This window comes from Rhipicephalus microplus, unplaced genomic scaffold, assembly GCF_043290135.1.
Source record: "Rhipicephalus microplus isolate Deutch F79 unplaced genomic scaffold, USDA_Rmic scaffold_23, whole genome shotgun sequence".
Lineage (NCBI taxonomy): Eukaryota > Metazoa > Arthropoda > Arachnida > Ixodida > Ixodidae > Rhipicephalus > Rhipicephalus microplus.
In genome coordinates, this window is record NW_027464596.1 from 1,096,374 (window position 1) to 1,102,373 (window position 6,000).

Here is a 6,000-nt window from a genome sequence, read left to right on the forward strand (position 1 = left end):
AGTGCCGACATCTTGTTGTGTGGTGTTACTCTACAAGTTTGCAATGTTTTTTTAGTAAAAGGTGTGTAACGAAAGAAGAGAGAACCAAGAGACAACGCCCGAACTCTAGACCGGCTGTTTTTTTTTCTACCTCGTCTTTCGCCTCTTTGCAGAAGCTTAGCGCGTGCCCTCACCTCGTTGGCGCTGTCATCTTTACAGTAATAAAGCTTAGAGTGTCTTGTGTCTATCACGAAATATTTTAGAAGTTGCTATGCATCCATTACGTTGCCTTCAGGGAATACGCGCCGTAACGTCTATGCCTTTTGCAAGGGGTAGCCGGCTTTGAACCACAAAGTCGTTGTTATAATCCCACGTTCTGACGCCTGATGGCAATGTGCGCTTGTACCACGTAGTATCACTTCGACACTGTATGTATTATAGTGAAGCGAACGACGCCTGTGTAACAGCACGCGTGTGTTAATGAACAAAGAGCCATCTTTACAGCATTTTTAAGCGGAGGAAGCTACTTTCACTGCATTGCCCAGCAGATGGATGGCTGTGTGGAAGAAAAACCGTTAGTTACGCAAGCGGCCTGGGTTCGATCCTCACTCCGGCCACGAATTTATTTTATTATTTGCATCCCTGATTTTTTGGTCAAGGACAAGATAGTTTTTCACTCTTAAGCAACGACGCCGACGCCGCAATTTCTGCGAAACGAGGTCTTTAACGCTATCACGTTAAAATAAAACTAAGAACGTTGATCGGTTTCTTTCTTGGTTGATGTAGCATTCCTGACCTGTGTTAATGTTGCCGTTATGATTATCTAACGGTACTTGATGTTCATGCTTGCTGCTATACGAAACTATTAATTATTTCCCCCATCTAGGCGCTACAAAAAGTTGATACGACTTCACAGCTGAGGACACAGGCTGCAATGCACCTAATAGGCCCGCTACCCACCTTTATTAAAAACATGAGAGCATAGCGAAAGGCACGGGCACCTGTTGTACACCGCAGCAACAGTTTGCTCCAAAGAAACAACGTCCAGACCACACATTTCATGCGCTATTCATACATTGAATTGAGTGCAAAACCTTGCTGTCGCATAACCTCATATCACACTACAAGTAAAAGTGTGCTGAAAGTGCCGTTGCTAAATTTAGCATGCGCTTTTTTTCCCTGCAGTAACTCGGCAGCGCTGTATCCAAGTGGTGTTTTCATTGTAGAGCACCAGATGGCACCCCAGTATTCTTGGTGATGCAATTTTTCACCAGCGTTTCAATATTTCACGAGATTAACCTTACGCTCAAGCATTGCTCGAGACGACATGAAGCTAACCACTTCATCTTCCGGGGTCTAATACGCATTTTCGCGGAGAGGCACACTGTGCGCCAAGTGTGATAGTTCAGCAAGATTTTTATACAGAGCTCTACAAACATCCCCCGCGCCCGCGTACATCTCTGAACCTGTGAGTAGGCATCCCTCACCTCAAGACAACGAGGGAGTCTTTCTTGCCGAGCCCAGCATCAGCTGCTGACACTTCTGCCTGAAAGGAAGAACGGGTATATCAAGAGGGGGAACCACACAGTTGATGGCTGAAAGTTGTGGGAATTACACACAGCAGCCATTTGTAATAGTAATGCGTGCTGTGCAGTGGCAGTACGCACCGCCCACCTGCATGGTTTGGAACAGGCAGCCCGAGCGCGCTGCCTGGATGGAAAGCTATTTTGAAAATTAAATGATTTCTTCATAAAAGCTCGCATGTCTTTGACCGATAAATGCTGAAGAAAACATGTTGTTCAATATGGCATCGTTCTGTGAATTTGAATGTATCATAATGCTAGCCCTTTTTGTTTTGTGTGGTCACACTCTACAAGGTTGAGCTGCGTACACCTGATTTCGCGAGCCCGGAAGGAAGACAGCAGTCTCTCGCCTGAGAGTCAGTGTTCCCAGAGTCTTTGAAATTGTAGTGAAGAAGATTGTTCAGCGCGGCAACCACATGGTCAGCTCTGCACGAGCTAGAGCTGCGAGTCAATGTTTGCTGCAACGCTGCCTCCAGGTCTTGCTGCTGCTTTTCGGTTGAAGCTTCCGCTTTCGGCTTAGTGTTTTCATTATAAAACTAAAGCTAGTGTGCACCACTGCACAGCTGCATGCTTCATTATGCTGGAATGGCATAATACTCTTGATGTTAAGTGCTCGCTCAAGTTGCCTAGAACACAGTGTGCCACTGTAGCCAACGTCTCGACAAGCAAACCTCCCTGCTTCAAGGCTGCAGCTCAACACAGATCTGTTGGTCGGAACGTTGCCTCCTGCAGACACTCCGTGTTCCAGGACTTTTTCACCGTCTTATCCCGGATTTCCACCTAATTTGGTTAAACTCCCGTACTTCTATACTTTGATTGATAACTGCAAAGTTTCAATATTTGCATCACATCAGGATTTCCACTGGGCACTGTTATGTGTTGAACTGAAAAGTTCCCAGTAAAGTTCACCTGCCTTGTTCACATTTTATAAAAAATAAACCAAAGTGGGGCCGTAAGAATGACACCAGCAGCTTTATCTTGGCACGCCAGTAGCGTACCAGGTGTAGGCTCCCAAATAGGGGACGACTACGCCTATTTTTTAAAAGGGCCCTGGAACACCTTCTCAGCATGGCCAGAAAACGCTGCCAATCGGTAGTCGAGGCTCGTACTTGACGGATTTAAAAACAAATCTACATCATGAACCGGTGTAAAGGAATAGGTGCACGGCTAGTCCGGCAAATAGCGCTTCTAGATGCGAAGCAGGTTAGGGTCGAGCTCAATTCGGTGTGCGCCGTGACCACCCTTACTGCGCATTCGCGTCGGCTCCTCTTTCGTCTTTTAGGCTCCCCCTCTCTCTCCTCGCAATGACGACGCATGAGCGTCTGCTAACATCTGCCCATTCCCCCTCTTTCTCCTCTAGGCATTCCTCCCCACGTTGTTTACGCCCCCCCCCCCCATGTGCATGCGTGTCCCTTTCTCTCCGTTCCAACTCTCTCTCTCGCCTCTACAAGTCGAGGGTGGCACCGTCTGCTAACGAGTTTCTTGATTGAAACAAAAAAAAAAACGGCTGCTAGCGCTGCACAACCGTTCACTGGCCACCCCGTGTAAATAAGCACTCGCTCTTGACCTCCAAGGTAGCGCCGGTGGAAGGTTTCTTCTGTGCGATGCCGCATAATATAAATTAGCTACGTGTGTGTTAACTAAATGCGGACTATAGGTCTTTGTGTCCAATCAGAGTCTCTTGTTTCTCATTGCCCGTTAGCAGCGGCTGGAATGTTCGATTATGTAACACTAATTCATCACTGCGTGCTTGGCGCCTCCCCAGGTTTCTTGCCTCCGCAACACCGCCATGAGAGCCAGTGTCAACGTCCCCGCAAGTGTAAGCGTCAGCACCTGCTGCTTCCCATCTACTCATGGTTACTTTTAGTGAAAAATTGTGTAACTTTTTTTTCCTTTCTCTTTGAGAAGTAATGATACTAGCTTCATCAACGTTTATTAAAACTTTAGCAGCCATGTCTCATGTAATAGTGAAGCTATCGTAGCTGCCTTTATTCAGCACGTCATTGGTTGTGCGGAAAAGCGCGGATAGCATGAATACTACGTCCATTGTTTCAAAATCTCAAGCTGCAGAACTCGCATTTCGATAGAGGCGAAAGGGAGACAGCTGTGTAGTTAAATAAATCCGGAGATCCCCATGGTAGTTGGCCTCATAATCCTATGGTGGCATAATCCTATGGTGGCATCGGTCACTAAATCTCTACTGGCTCCCGTGTAACGTCCACTGCTCACCGCCACGGTCCTTTGTTTCCGGCCTTGAAGCTCTGTCATGACGTCGACGTTGCTAGGAAGCCACAGGCAATAAACTTAAGCTTCTTTTTCCTTTTTCTTAGTCAGCCTTCAGTAACCGAACAACAGGGGGTTAACGAAAAAAAGAGGGAGGTGCGAATGTTCGTGTTTCGGAATATTTTTCGAACAGTCTCTGGTATTTGACCGAATTCGCTGCAAAATATTACTAATAAATGTATTCAAACTGCCGGCAAACACATTGAGTTTAAAACAACGGCCTGTAAATATAACGATAATAAATTAGTGTGCGCTGTACTTGTGGTTGCGTTTCGGGGTGCCGACGTTCGAAGCTGCATCCACCGGTGCTCCGAGTGGTCGTTGCGCGACCAACCGTTGTTCACCGAAAACTCGAAAAAAAAAATTACCAGCGCTGCTTCAAATGATGCCTCCTTTCTCGTAACGCATTCGCACGTGGCGACCGCTTTTACAGCGAAGATTTAAAATGCGAAGCATTTTTTAGCGAACTTCGGCGACTTTGAGCGGGAATGGGAGGGTAAGATGGTTTAGCATGGGAGGGTAAGATGGTTTAACGAATAAGATCCACTGGTCAAGACGTGAATAATGTCACAATCCCGTCATGTACGTTTTCATACGCTTCCTACCAAACAGTGGCACATACCTACGGGCGGGTATGTACCGCTCGTATGCGGGTATATGCCACAGGTGATTGACACTTACTATCTACCGAAAAGTGACGAGAACACACGCGGGCAATTTTAACGCGTGAGCGTTTAGGAATAACCGACATCTGTAGGGTCAAGCCGACGAATGCAAGGAATAAACGTCAGGGTCCCAGCTGGAATCAAATCCAAGCAAGCATTCTGCGTGGCAATAAAGCATTTTACCACAGAGCTACGTCAGGTCTCGGAACTACTTTTCAAACAGAGGCAAATCTCTGTGAAACGTCAATAGTAGTTGCAGCCCTGCCTACCCAATTTTATAAACATTACATATGTACTCCTTTGATCCAGCCGTCACGTCAGGTTAGCGTGGATTGTGGTTAGGTGCCATGTGCTGAAGTTGATTTATGTAGCTGTGTCCAGGAGCAGCATCTTTGTCAGCATCAGCGCATCATATGTCATTGTTCACCATTAGCAGCCGTCACAGTACACTGTTACGACCTGGCTTGCACTGACTTCACTGGTTATATCAGCTTCTGGTGGTGGTAATACGCATGTTCTAGCTCGCATCGTTGCGCAAGTGCAAACAGCTGGTTATATAGGCATTTGCAACACTTCAGCACATGTCTGTGTGTGCAACATTTGTACATACATTTAGCGTGATATCATGACGTGTCGCTCAATAAATAATTCTAACACGGTCCCCATCCCTCCGCATGCTTCACAACCAGGTTTGGAAAGCAATCAATCAGGCCCTGAACCGCAATGCTGTTCAGAATACTTTAACGGAAATATCTCTAAACGGGTGTATTCTATCCGGTCTATCTTTAGCCGAGCACTTCAGTGAGCACATTGCTAATGCGGTACAACCACAGAGAAGCACTGCCCATACTCAGATTCCTTACTACAATCCTGACACAATGTTTTTGCACCCCCAGATGAAGCAGAAACAGTGAACACATTCTTATCTTTAAAAAACAGCAAAGCTAATAATGTCGACGGATTTCAGGTTGCAGCAATTAGGCACCTAATTGACCTCTTTGCTCCTTGTTTAGCTCACGTGTTCAATCTAGTTCTCCAGTCTGGATGCTTCCGAATCTCATGAAAATGTCAAAAGTATCCGTCATATATAAAAATGAAGATCTTATTGATGGTAATAATTACCGACCAATTTCAATTATACCTGTGTTTTCGGAGGCATTAGAGACTATAATTTTCTGCCACCTGAGTATTTTTCTTAACAAGCACAACATACTTTAAAAAATCAGCATGGTTTTCAGCGTGGCAAATCCGCACAGAGTGCGTTGTTAACGCAAAAGAATTGATAATAAAAAAACTTACGCTGGGTGTCTTCATTGACTATAGCAAGGCAGTCGATACCCTTAATCATCACATTTTACTCGACAAGTTAGACGCCAATGATGTACGTGGTGTAGCCAATTCCCCATTTTGTACATATTTGTCCGAGAGGAAACAGTGTGTTCTAATCGCTAATGTTTTTCTTCCTATAAAACTATTTCTTGCGGTGGGCC

At 45.7% G+C, this 6,000-nt stretch overlaps 1 long non-coding RNA gene across 1 annotated transcript in view; it reads right to left on the reverse strand.

Moving 5' to 3' along the window:
• LOC142786375 (uncharacterized) overlaps nucleotides 1–1,536 on the reverse strand; it is a 32,966-nt gene extending 31,430 nt beyond the window's left edge. Inside the window, exon 1 of the long non-coding RNA XR_012889030.1 lies at nucleotides 1,467–1,536. This is a non-coding gene — a long non-coding RNA (uncharacterized LOC142786375). The remainder of the gene's footprint in view (nucleotides 1–1,466) is intronic.
• Between the last annotated feature and the right edge of the window lie 4,464 nt (nucleotides 1,537–6,000).